This window comes from Moschus berezovskii, chromosome 3, assembly GCF_049115385.1.
Source record: "Moschus berezovskii isolate FMDL1 chromosome 3, NW_MosBer_1.0, whole genome shotgun sequence".
Lineage (NCBI taxonomy): Eukaryota > Metazoa > Chordata > Mammalia > Artiodactyla > Moschidae > Moschus > Moschus berezovskii.
In genome coordinates this window covers 39,312,038-39,325,898 of record NC_142462.1, presented here as the reverse complement: position 1 = coordinate 39,325,898, position 13,861 = coordinate 39,312,038, and the positions used below count along the sequence as shown (strand labels likewise).

General features: G+C 40.6%; 1 pseudogene; it reads left to right on the top strand.

The window, feature by feature from the left end:
• Positions 1 to 5,225: 5,225 nt before the first annotated feature.
• LOC129552311 (calcium-independent phospholipase A2-gamma pseudogene) lies at positions 5,226 to 7,549 on the top strand (annotated as a pseudogene).
• The last annotated feature ends 6,312 nt before the right edge of the window (positions 7,550 to 13,861 follow it).

Here is a 13,861-nt window from a genome sequence, read left to right as displayed (position 1 = left end):
CACACTGCTAAGCTAATGCTACAGCTGTGCCTTTAACAGGCTTCCTGGGTGGTTCAGCAGTAAAGAATCTGCCTGCCGATGCAGGAGACGTGGGTTCAATCCCTGGGTTGGGAGGATCCCCTGGAGGAGGAAATGGCAATCCACTCCAATGTCCTTCCTGGAGAATCCCATAGACAGAGGAGCCTGGTGGGCTACAGTCCACAGGGTCGCAAAAGAGTCGGACACGACTGAAGAAACAGTATGTAGGTCTTTAACAGGCCATTCCAATACTTTTATCATTGAGGAAGCTTCTGGTGATTGGGTATGAATTAAGACCACAGATGACCTGACTATGGGCTCACTACTACACCTCAGCTATAAAGTTAGTCCCCTACTATAACATGAAAGTATGTAAGATGCCATGCCAATAAATCAAATCCTCAAATTGCGATGGTGTGAGCAAGAAAGACAGACTCACACCTGAAATACATATTCTATTGTGTCTAGAGTAATCAAGTTGTCATCAAGTGACAGCTTGGTCTCTTCAAGGTGCTGTAGCAGGAGCTCACTGTTAGTCTGTTTCTGACAAGTTGAACTTCAGGCAAAAGCAGAAACACTAGATCAACTTAAAAGAATATAATATAAGTCCATATTATTGAGCCCAGTCATGGCTTTCATCCCTGCCCCCATAGCCCTTCTGCTCATAAACCCACTGTGCCAGCACTGGGGTGATAGTAACGTGTGATATGAAGATGCTCACACTTCATGCCCGCTCCCATATGCCACATGCCTCTACCCCTTTCACTTGATCTTCCAATCTTTGTCTCACAAACCCCTTAATAGCCAGTCAAATCATTTTTCACTGTCCGAGAGTCCACATATATTCTAAACTCATGCCATTTCTCTTTCCACACACAGGGGTAGACTAGGTCACCACTTGAATCTCCGCCCATTGGAAAGGTTTTCCCTGTGTTTGACTTTGACTGCCATCTATTTTCAGCTTGCACCCACAGAAGCAGCTAGTCCATGAACCAAGTCTGGGTTTTTCCTCCTTTTTACAACTGGTCATAAAGGATGGCCCATACACCTGTAGGCGTGACGAGATACAGAAGTGATGGATGGCATGGGGTCCATGCTGCCTGCTCATGCAATTCCCACGAGCCCTCAGGTCCTGCTCTTGCTCAGCCTGGATGGACCAGTCCCATCTTACCATGGATTACCGCATACCTGCTTCAAGTGATGACTCGATGGGTCTGAAAGAATCCCAACTCAAGACTGCCAGCTGTAACCACATGAAGATTTTTGCCCCATGGTCAGGTACTTCATCTCTCATACATCATCTCATAAAATGAACTATTTTCATTTTTCATACAATATGTAATTCTCCACTGAAGATGGCATGGCCTTACTCTAAAACCCAAGCCCTCAGTTGTGATTTCCTATTAGTGCTTACCATAAACTCCAGCTTTCCTTCAACTGAAGTCTCTAGAACCTTTGAACCTGCCAGGCTATATGACTGCAGAGCCTTTTTCTGCTCACAGTTGACACCCTTTCATGCCATTGTGTGGAAGTACCTAAATATATTCCAATGGGAATATACTGCCTCTAAGATCCAAAGAGGCCTACTAGACATTATGCTTCCTTCTTTATGTTTGGGAAGTTCAGGGTGCAATCGTTTGTCCTTTACTTTGGAAGCCACATCCTGGAATCCCTCTGACCAATAGAACTCTAAAACTGTTACTGATGTGAGAAGGCCCCTTAATCTTAGGGTACCTCTCCTAGGATATCTCTCCTACTCTTTAGGGAGCATGTGTGTCTCATCAAAGTGTCCAATGTGCTAGCAACTTCTTGCTCATAGGGTCTAATAAATACGTTATCATCGATATAATGTATTATAGTGACGTTCTCTGTGGCATCCTCTTCAAATTATAGGATGACAAAGGACAAGAAAGTTTAAACAGCTATGAGGTAAAGTCACAAAAGTACACTATAACATTTTCCCTGTGAATACACACTGTTTCTGATCTTTTACTTTCCCAACAGGGATGGAAATTATGCATCTACCCAACCAATGTCTGCCTACCATGGACTCAAGACTATGTTCATTTGCAACGGAAAGGATACCACATTTGGCACTTCAACTGCAGCTGAGCCTGTGACTTAGTGCAGTTGTAGTCTACGGTTGTCTTTCTCAACCCAGATGATGAGAATCAATTAGCTTTTAGGTACTTAATATTCCCTCCATCACCACCACCCCCTCCACCACTACCCCATGGTAAGATACTGTTTTTGATTTATTATTTGCCTGAGTGATAGAGGCAGTTTTGGAAATTCCTACTTACTTGGGTTTTTTTTCTAATTTTCTTCTCTTGTCTCCCCCATTATAATGATTCTTATATACTATAGGTCAGGGACAAAATTTGAGGGGATTTTATGAAGTACTGAGTATTCTCTAATAAAATATTCAGAGGCTCAACAAATGATATTGCTGACCCACTGTGAGCCAAACCTAGGCCAGGACTCCACTTATTAGCTGGTTGGCACATCCCCCCATTATATGAGGTACTTTGGATCCCAGGTATCAGTGTCGATTCAGACCCTGTGTCCCACAAATATTTGGGTATTCTCACCTTTATCCCCGGGCTTCCCTTGTGGCTCAGCTGGTAAAGAATCTGCCTGCAATGTGGGAGACCTGGGATCGATCCCTGGGTTGGGAAGATCCCCTGGAGAAGAGAAAGGCTTCCCACTCCAGTGTTCTGGCCTGGAGAATTCCATGGACTGTATAGTCCATGGGTTCACAAAGAGTCAGACATGACTGAGTGTGACTTTCACTTTCACCTTTATCCCCAGTGCAATTACTCAAGTACCTTGAGATAAGCCCCTTTGGGGAAGGCGTTGGGGAATCATTACCAAGGGTATTTAACACGCGTCACAGTATCCTTCTCCTCGGGACCGGACTGGTGTCTTGTTCAGTCCATTTCTTCAGTCAGTGGGTTCTGGGTTGAAAAACTGACTCAAGTTCGGAAACAGAACGTGAGAGCATGACTTAATCAACTACTCTCAGCCTCCCAAGGTGAATTTATTTTAATGATACATATTGAGTAAATTCGGAGAAGGCAATGGCAAGCCACTCCAGTACTCTAGAAAATCCCATGGATGGAGGAGCCTGGTAGGCTGCAGTCCGTGGGGTCGCTAAGGGTCGGACACGACTGAGCGACTTCACTTTCACTTTTCACTTTCACACATTGGAGAAGGAAATGGCAACCCACTCCAGTGTTCTTGCCTGGAGAATCCCAGGGACGGGGGAGCCTGGTGGGCTTCCATCTATGGGGTCACACAGAGTCGGACACAACTGAAGTGACTTAGCAGCAGCAGCAGCAACATTGAGTAAATTCCTTTGTTGTTAGCCATCTGTTTTGCTCCTAAAAGGAACTGTGAACCAACTCCATAGCTTTCTGAGGATCAGGCCTTCTCTGGCTGCCTCTTGAACCTTGACAAGTATTATTATAATTATGTGCACCTGGCATCCATATATGTGAAAGGTTTCATTCAAATATATAAAATTATATAGAGATATGTAGAATGGGCAAGATGTGTCTAGAAGCACACTACTTCAACAACAGTCAAAGGAGATGAACATGATACACCACATAAAATGAAAGTTAAAAACTGTATGATCCTCTCGACAGATCCATGAAAAGCACTGAACAAAATTCAAAATCCATTCATAATAAAAACTGTCAACAAACTGGGCACAGAGAGAATGTTTCTCAATATAAGAAACGTCATATATGACAAGCCCACAGCTAGCATCATACTCAGTGGTGAGAAACAAAGTCCTTCCTCTGAGATCAGGAACAAAACAACGACGCCCACTGGTGACACTTTCATTAAACATAGTAAAGTTCTAGCCAGAGCAGTTAGTGACCAAAAAGACATAAAAGGCATCCAAATCAGAAAGGAAGAAGTAAAACTGTCTCTATTTGTAGGTGACATGATATTATATACATAGAAAACCCTAAGAATTCACCCCCAAAACTGTTAGAACTGATAAATTCAGCAAAGTTCAAACATGTCTTTGAAGAGCTCCAAGTGAAGTCCTGAGCCAGTTCTACTTAGCTGAGGGTTCTAAAGAATACTCAAGAATTCTGTAATAAAACCTTGCCTTTCTCCAATCTATCAAGGACAATGAGCAATATCCGTAGTTCCTTGATCATTACAAAGTTCCTCCAAGTTAGGGAAACCCCAGCCACATTTTACCCAGGGGAAGTTGTAGAGCAGACAGGAGTGCCTCAAATAAGTCACCCTGGGTGTCTTATTAAAAAGTCTGGGCTTAACAACAGTACTTCAGGGATTCTTTCCAAGATCTATCTCTTTCTGACTCTGAACCCACTAGCTATATCTGGCTGGGCAGACAGAAACATAGGAGTTAAGATAATAATTCTGAGAGATGTAACCCAGAGAATTTTTTTTTTTTTGCTATGGTGTAGGGATATCTCACTGGCCTCTACCAGTGCCTAGGATAAATATTCTACACCCATTCCCAGCCAAAAATTTTCTGATTCAAAAGTTAGTATATCAGGAATCTTAATACCTACCAAAAAAAAGGAGTTGGAAGATTCAGCATCATTAGAAAGGTACAAAGTTCATTCTAAATGAACAAAAGCAGCATTTCTGTTTAAATGCCAGTTTCAAGTAACACTATTAATAGTACTTAGTACTGATATAGAGCTTCCTATGTACCAGGCATTATTCTCAGACCTTTTTATCTAATTAACTCCTTTTATCCTTATAACAATCCTATGATGAAGTAGGTTCTATCATTATTGTTCTCATTTGCCAAATGAAGATACTAGGGCATAAAAATGTTTGGTAACACATATCCAGTGGCAGAGCTGAGATTTAAACCCAGGCAGTCTGGCAAAGAATTTGTTTTCTTAGGCACTCTGCTATTCAGTGTAGAACCTGCCCCCAGGATACCTGCAAAGTTAAAATCCAAGTCTAGGGGCTGAGGCGACGCGCGTATGGGGGAAAGGCATGTCGCCCCTGCCGCCCAAGTAGTTGTGGCCTGCATCCCGTAATGCGAGAAGTCTTTGTGGGAAGCAGAGGAGCAAGCTTTGCTTTCTTGTGCTCACCTGAACATTACTGGAGGATAAGCCACATCAGTCTACAGAGAGGTGTTCATGCGAGCAGAATAAGATGTAAATGGACCAAAAGTGAAGCTCATTCTTGCAGTAAGCACTGTTCCCCCCAAGCCACCATGGTTTCCATCTTGGAATCTTGAGACTTAGCACTTCTGCTCCCAAGGGACTTACAAAAGTGAGCCCTCGTATGTCCCGTATTAAAAATACTTTGAACTCTGTTTCAAAGGCTGTCTTTGGCAAGCAAAATGAAATGATCTCTCGTTTAGCTCAACTTAAGCCAAGTTCTCGAATATTAAGAAAAGTGACAGATAGTGGTTGGTTAAAACAGAAAAGTGTTAAACAAACCATCAAGTTTCTGAAAAAGTATAGTGACAAGTCAGTAGGAAAGAGTTCTGTTCCAGCAAAGGAAAGTCAGGTTATAGAGAAAGATGATATAGGTAAATCAAGCCTTTTTCATTACACATATAATATAACCACAAAATTTGGAGAGTCATTCTACTTTTTGTCAAGTCATATTAATTCATACTTCAAGCGTGAGGAAAAAATGTCTCAACAGAAGGAAGATCAACATTTCCAGGAAAAATCAGAACTTGAACTTAAAAAGGTTGAAGATGAGAAACCCAGTTCTCCAGATCCTGGCGTCCTGTCTGTTAAGAAGCTAGACTCAGAAGCTTCTTTATATTCTGAGGACAAGCCTGGAAGTCCCAGTGGGACACCTGAGGTTCTTCCCATTTCTACTAAACAGAGTATTGCTAACTTTCTTTCTCGTCCCACGGAAGGTGTACAAGCCTTAGTAGGTGGTTATATCGGTGGACTTGTCCCCAAACTAAAGTATGATTCAAAGACTCAGTTAGAAGAGCAGGAAGAGGCAACAAAAGCCGAGCAGGCTGTCAGCAAAGACAAAAATGCAGAGGAGAAAAGGCGGTTATCTCTTCAGCGAGAGAAGATCATTGCCAGAGTGAGTATTGATAACAGAACCCGGGCATTAGTTCAAGCATTAAGAAGAACAACTGACCCAATGCTCTGCATTAATAGGGTTGAAGAACTGACTTTCCATCTTCTAGAATTTCCTGAGGGAAAAGGAGTGGCTGTCAAGGAAAAAATTATTCCTTATTTACTACGACTGCGACAAATTAAGGATGAAACTCTACAGGCTGCAGTTAGAGAAATTTTGGCCTTAATTGGCTATGTGGATACAGTGAAAGGAAGAGGAATCCGGATTCTCGCAATTGATGGTGGAGGAACCAGGGGTGTGGTTGCTCTTCAGACACTACGAAAATTGGTTGAACTTACTCAGAAGCCAGCTCATCAACTCTTTGATTACATTTGTGGTGTAAGCACAGGTGCTATATTAGCCTTCATGTTGGGATTGTTTCATATGCCCCTGGATGAATGTGAGGAACTTTATCGAAAATTAGGATCAGATGTATTTTCACAAAATGTCATTGTTGGAACAGTCAAAATGAGTTGGAGCCATGCATTTTATGACAGTCAAACATGGGAAAACATTCTGAAGGACAGGATGGGATCTTCACTAATGATTGAAACAGCAAGAAACCCCACATGTCCTAAGGTAGCTGCAGTAAGTACCATAGTGAACAGAGGGATAACGCCAAAAGCCTTTGTGTTCAGAAACTATGGACATTTTCCTGGAATCAACTCTCACTATTTGGGAGGCTGTCAGTATAAAATGTGGCAGGCCATCAGAGCCTCATCTGCTGCTCCGGGATACTTTGCAGAATATGCGTTAGGAAATGATCATCAAGATGGAGGTTTGCTCCTGAATAACCCTTCCGCATTAGCAATGCACGAGTGTAAGTGTCTTTGGCCAGACATCCCATTAGAGTGTATAGTATCCCTGGGCACTGGGCGCTACGAGAGTGATGTGAGAAACAACGTGACATACACGAGCCTGAAAACCAAACTGTCCAACGTTATCAACAGTGCCACAGACACAGAAGAAGTTCATGTAATGCTTGATGGTCTGTTACCTCCTGACACCTATTTTAGATTTAATCCTGTTATGTGTGAAAACATACCTCTAGATGAAAGTCGAAATGAAAAGCTGAATCAGCTGCAGTTGGAAGGGTTGAAGTACATAGAAAGAAATAAAGAAAAAATGAAAAAACTTGCAAAAATATTAAGTCAAGCAAAAACAACTCTGCAGAAAATTAATGATTGGATAAAACTAAAAACTGACATGTATGAAGGCCTTCCATTCTTTTCAAAATTGTGATGAGTGTGTGTGTGTAGTCTCCTAACTGGATGCCTGTTGAGAAGATCCACAGAATTCAATAAGGAATCATGGGGTTCAGCATAATTTATCTTTAAAATGCTCTTGAATTCTGGAGAATCCTGAAAAGACAGTGTTTGGACCAGCTTGCACAGTACAGAGAGAGTGTACTTGGTTATAGAATTCATATGGAAATTAGGTTTTTATGATGTTAATAATTAACTGTGCTTTAGGAATCTTACTGTACTAGTTGGTGTTAGTACATATCAATGTGTTGTTTGATGTTTGAAATTTTATTAATATATGTGCCAAACAAGAACTGAAAACTATCACATTATACTTGGTATTTTTACTTTAGTCACCATAATCATGTTCAATTTATTTGATCATTGATTTTCTTTCATGTGGAAAAACTAATTTCTTCATTACTTTAAACATTACTTAGGTTTTTAATAGCTACATTCTGTGATCCAAATGTTGCCACCCACGATTGTCATGTGATCTAAACAGATGCAGAAAAAAAAATGGAATTCTCTCTATCAAAGGACTTTTACATTTGAAATATGAAAGAGCCAGATACCGTTTTCTATTCCAAATATGTTTATTTCAACATTGTTTGGTTCTGAAAGATAGGTGACGTTCCAGTCAACCACTTTTCCCCCCTAAAATTTCAAGACGATGCTGTGTGTCCATTTTCCAGCTCTAGCTTATCATTCACTCATGAAATTAATTATTTGATTTTACTGAGTAAATACCCCATCATTAGCAAAAAATAAACTGTTAAAAAACAAAAACAAAATAAAAAAATAAAATCCAAGTCTAGGACATGAAGTTCTAATCCCACATGCCAATCCAAACAAGCCCTGACAGCACTCTAAACCTTGATAACAGCTCAATCAAATGATGTCATTGCCCAAGTCAGATTTTTAACTACGGAAATACAGAAAGTGTAGTATATGATGAATAAATCAAAGGCTTCTAGAAAAGTTCTCACCAATGCACACATCGTTTCAGATTTCAGTGTCTTTGTTTATGCTGCAATATTCTCCGTTCTTCATCATGCAAATTCCTCCTCAACTTTCAAATTCAGAACAAGCATCCTGTTCCCTGGGAGGCCTTCTTCATTCCCAACTCCAAAGGCAACCCTTTTTCTGCACTCTTTATTGACGCATTTAGCACCTTCTAGTCTATCTTCTCGGAGAAGGCAATGGCAAGCCACTCCAGTACTCTTGCCTAGAAAATCCCATGGATGGAGGAGCCTGGTGGGCTGCAGTCCGTGGGGTCGCTAAGGGTCGGACACGACTGAGCGACTTCACTTTCACTTTTCACTTTCGCACATTGGAGAGGGAAATGGCAACCCACTCCAGTGTTCTTGCCTGGAGAATCCCAGGGACGGGGAAGCCTGGTGGGCTTCCATCTATGGGGTCACAAAGAGTCGGACACGACTGAAGCGACTTAGCAGCAGCAGCAGCAGTCTGTCTTCTATGTTATTCTCATCACCCTAGATGGTAAACTTTGAAAACAGAACTCTTTGGAAAGCCTCTGTTTCCTCATTTGAATACTGAGAATAATAAAATTACATCTCCTGTGAGAATTAACTAAAATAATCTCTGTAAACTTCCTTGACATTTAGTTAGCACTCGAGTGAAGGATAGCCACTATGAAAGTACAGTTTTGTAACCTCGGGTAGCTGATAGTATTGACATACGATACACAGTAAATGCTAAACAAGTACACAATGATATTCAAAAATCATTGAGGAACAAAAAATTCACTGAAGATGTACTTCAAACGTCTTAGTTAAAGGTCTTCATTGCTCGCCCTGATTCGTCAGTTTCACTTGTGGAAGTTTCACAATTCAAGTTGTCACATACCTTGCTCATTTTTCCTTTCTTTGGTTCCTTTTTCTCTTTCATGGTTTTAACTTCAAATAAAAACAACGGTTGCCTTCACAGGTTATTTAAAACAGATCAAGTTTTGTTATGATTGCTAGCACAAGAAAAATTTCAGTGCATCCAAAAAAATTTCTAAGCTCCTTGACATAACCCATTTTACTGTATTATCAAGAATACAATAAAAATGCCCGACTAATAAAGAATCTGGAAAATTGCTTTGAGAAACTTGATATTATCTATTGGATAAAAGAAATTTCTGGCCCTGAAGTAAGTCTTGGTCTGTGTAGCTTGTTTACTTTCTTGAACATCTCCCAAGTATCTCTAAACTCTCCTTCTTACTAATTATACAAATATATAAAAATTGATTAGTATAAAGTTATTTTACCTTAATTCCTTTGAAGGGAATAAAATAGCCATATTATATCATTGAATAAGGTATGTATTTCCTTATACAGGGAATTTCACGCAGTTAGAATTAAGGTTTATTTTACTCTAATATTTTTTACCCTTTATATATTTAGGAAACCTGAACCTTACTGCAGAGATTCAACTTAATATAATTATTTTCACAGTCTATCGACATCCATGCTACAAACTGTTAGCAAATGTCTATGCTATATAAGCACTATGCTGGGTGCTTGGGATAGAGGAAAACAAATGTTACAAAACAAAAAACGTCAGCAGTGATAAATATCACAAAGAAAAAGAAAGCAGGTTAAGGGGAATAGAGAATGAAGGGGAAGAGGTTTATACAGATTAGGTAAGTATCTTTGAAGGAAATAAGACAGTGTCACAGGACACTGAGAAGCAGCTCTCCAGGCAGACAGATTAGTGAGTACGAACTATACTATCCCAAGGCAGAACTATATTCTGCTTGTTCGAAGCAAAGAGATCAGTATGACTGGAGTAGTGTAAGTAAGGGAGAGGAAAATAAGTAGGAGATGAGGTCAGAGAGGAAGCAGGACCCAGATCATACGGGGCCTATGGATTCAATGGAAAGATGACATGAACACATATGTAAATCTTCTAGCAATATTTTAGAAAGTAAAAAGAAACAAAATTAATTTTAATAATGTATTTTATTTGACCCACATTATCGAAAATATCACTTCAATACATAATCAATACAATAAAATATGAATAACATTCTTACATTTTATCTTTCCTACTAAAAGTCTTTGAAATCTGATGGGTATTTTATATATGCAGCACATCTACATTCAAACTAGCACATTTCAAGTGCTCAACTGCTCAAGTGCGCATGCGGCAAGTGGCTACTGCATCAGTGCTGTTATAGACAAGTAGAAAGCCTTTAAAAGGTTTTTAAATTTGTTTTACGTATTTACATATATATATGTATATATATGTAAATACGTAAATATGTATATATATGTATATATATATGTAAATACGTAAAACAAATTTAAAAACCTTTTAAAGGCTTTCTAAACCATTCAATATTACAGTAATCCAGGCCTATGCCCCAACGAGTAATGCTGAAGAAGCCGAAGTTAATCGGTTCTATGAAGACCTACAAGACCTTTTAGAACTAACACCCAAAAAAGATGTCCTTTTCATTATAGGGGACTGGAATGCAAAAGTAGGAAGTCAAGAAACACCTGGAGTAACTGGCAAATTTGGCCTTGGAGCACGGAATGAAGCAGGGCAAAGGCTAATAGTTTTGTCAAGAGAATGCACTGGTCATAGCAAACACCCTCTTCCAACAGCACAAGAGAAGACTCTACACATGGACATCACCAGATGGTCAACACCGAAATCAGATTGATTATATTCTTTGCAACCAAAGATGGAGAAGCTGTATACAGTTAGCGAAAACAAGACCAGGAGCTGACTGTGGCTCAGATCATGAACTCCTTATTACGAAGTTCAGACTTAAATTGAAGAAAGTAGGGAAAACCACTAGACCATTCAGATATGACCTCAATCAAATCCCTTATGATTATACAGTGGAAGTGAGAAATAGATTTAAGGGACTAGATCTGATTGATAGAGTGCCTGATGAACTCTGGACGGAGGTTCGTGACATTGTACAGGAGACAGGGACCAAGACCATCCCCATGGAAAAGAAATGCAAAAGAGAGAAATGGCTGTCTGAGGAGGCCTTACAAATAGCTGTGAAAAGAAGAGAGGCAAAAAGCAAAGGAGAAAAGGAAAGATATAAGCATCTGAATGCAGAGTTCCAAAGAATAGCAAGGAGAGATAAGAAAGACTTCCTCAGTGATCAATGCAAAGAAATAGAGGAAAACAACAGAATAGGAAAAACAAGAGATCTCTTCAAGAAAATTAGAGATTCCAAGGGAACATTTCATGCAAAGATGGGCTCGATAAAGGACAGAAATGGTATGGACCTAACAGAAGCAGAAGATATTAAGAAGAGGTGGCAGGAATACACAGAAGAACTGTACAAAAAAGATCTTCACGACCAAGATAGTCACGATAACGTGATCACTGACCTAGAGCCAGACATCTTGGAATGTGAAGTCAAGTGGGCCTTAGAAAGCATCACTACGAACAAAGCTAGTGGAGGTGATGGAATTCCAGTTGAGCTATTTCAAGTCTTGAAAGATGATGCTGTGAAAGTGCTGCACTCAATATGCCAGCAGATTTGGAAAACTCAGCAGTGGCCACAGGACTGGAAGAGGTCAGTCTTCATTCCAATCCCAAAGAAAGGCAATGCCAAAGAATGCTCAAACTAGCGCACAATTGCACTCATCTCACACGCTAGTAAAGTCATGCTCAAAATTCTCCAAGCCAGGCTTCAGCAGTATGTAAACCGTGAACTCCCAGATGTTCAAGCAGGTTTTAGAAAAGGCAGAGGCACCAGAGATCAAATTGCCAACATCCGCTGGATCATGGAGAAAGCAAGAGAGTTTCAGAAAAACATCTATTTCTGCTTTATTGACTATGCCAAAGCCTTTGACTGTGTCGATCACAATAAACTGTGGAACATTCTGAAAGAGATGGGAATCCCAGACCACCTGACCTGCCTCTTGAGAAACCTGTATGCAGGTCAGGAAGCAACTGTTAGAACTGGACATGGAACAACAGACTGGTTCCAAATAGGAAAAGGTGTACGTCAAGGTTGTATATTGTCACCTTGCTTATTTAACTTATATGCAGAGTACATCATGAGGAACGCTGGGCTGGAAGAAGCACAAGCTGGAATCAAGATTGCTGGGAGAAATATCAATAACCTCAGATATGCAGATGACACTACCCTTATGGCAGAAAGTGAAGAGGAACTCAAAAGCCCCTTGATGAAAGTGAAAGAGGAGAGTGAAAAGGTTGGCTTGAAGCTCAACATTCAGAAAACAAAGATCATGGCATCTGGTCCCATCACTTCATGGGAAATAGATGGAAAAACAGTGGAAACAGTGTCAGACTTTGTTTTTTTGGGCTCCAAAATCACTGCAGATGCTGATTGCAGCCATGAAATTAAAAGACGCTTGCTCCTTGGAAGGAAAGTTATGACCAACCTTGATAGTATATTAAAAAGCAGAGACATTACTTTGCCAACCAAGGTCCGTCTAGTCAAGGCAATGGCTTTTCCCGTGGTCATGTATGGATGTGAGAGTTGGACTGTGAAGAAGGCTGACCGCCAAAGAATCGATGCTTTTGAACTGTGGTGTTGGAGAAGACTCTTGAGAGTCCCTTATACTGCAAGGAGATCCAACCAGTCCATTCTAGAGGAGATCAATCCTGGATGTTCATTGGAGGGACTGATGCTAAAGCTGAAACTGCAATACTTTGGCCACCTCATGCGACGAGTTGACTCACTGGAAAAGACTCTGATGCTGGGAAAGGTTGGGGGCGGGAGGAGAAGGGGACGACGGAGAATGAGATGGCTGGATGGCATCACCGACTCTGTGGACATGAGTTTGAGTGAACTCCGGGAGTTGGTGATGGACAGGGAGGCCTGGCGTGCTGTGATTCATGGGGTCGCGGAGAGTCGGACACGACTGAGCGACTGAACTGAACTGAACTGAACTGATGTATATATATATAAAGAAGAGTAGCGAAAGGCAAAGGCAAAAAGGAAAGATATACCCATTTGAATGCAGAGTTCCAAAGAATAGCAAGGAGAGATAAGAAAGCCTTCCTCAGTGATCAGTGCATAGAGAAAAAAAAAAAAAAATAGAATGGGAAAGACTAGAGATCTCTTCAAGAAAATTAGAGATACCAAGGGAACTTTTCAAGCAAAGATGGGCACAATAAAGGACAGAAGTGGTATGGACCTAATAGAAGCAGAAGATATTAACAGAGGTGGCGTGGCAAGAATACATAGAACTATACAAAAAAGATCTTCAAAACCCAGATAATCATGATGGTGTGATCACTCATCTACAGCCAGACATCCTGGAATGCAAAGTCAAGTGGGCCTCAGGAAGCATCACTACCAACAAAGCTAGTGGAGGGGATGGAATTCCAGTTGAGCTATTTCATATCTTAAAAGATGATGCTGTGAAACTGCTACACCCAATATGCTAAAAAGCTTGGAAAACTCAGCAGTGGCCACAGGACTGGAAAAGGTCAGTTTTCATTCCAATCTCAAAGAAAGGCAATGCCAAAGAAGGCTCAAACTACTGCAC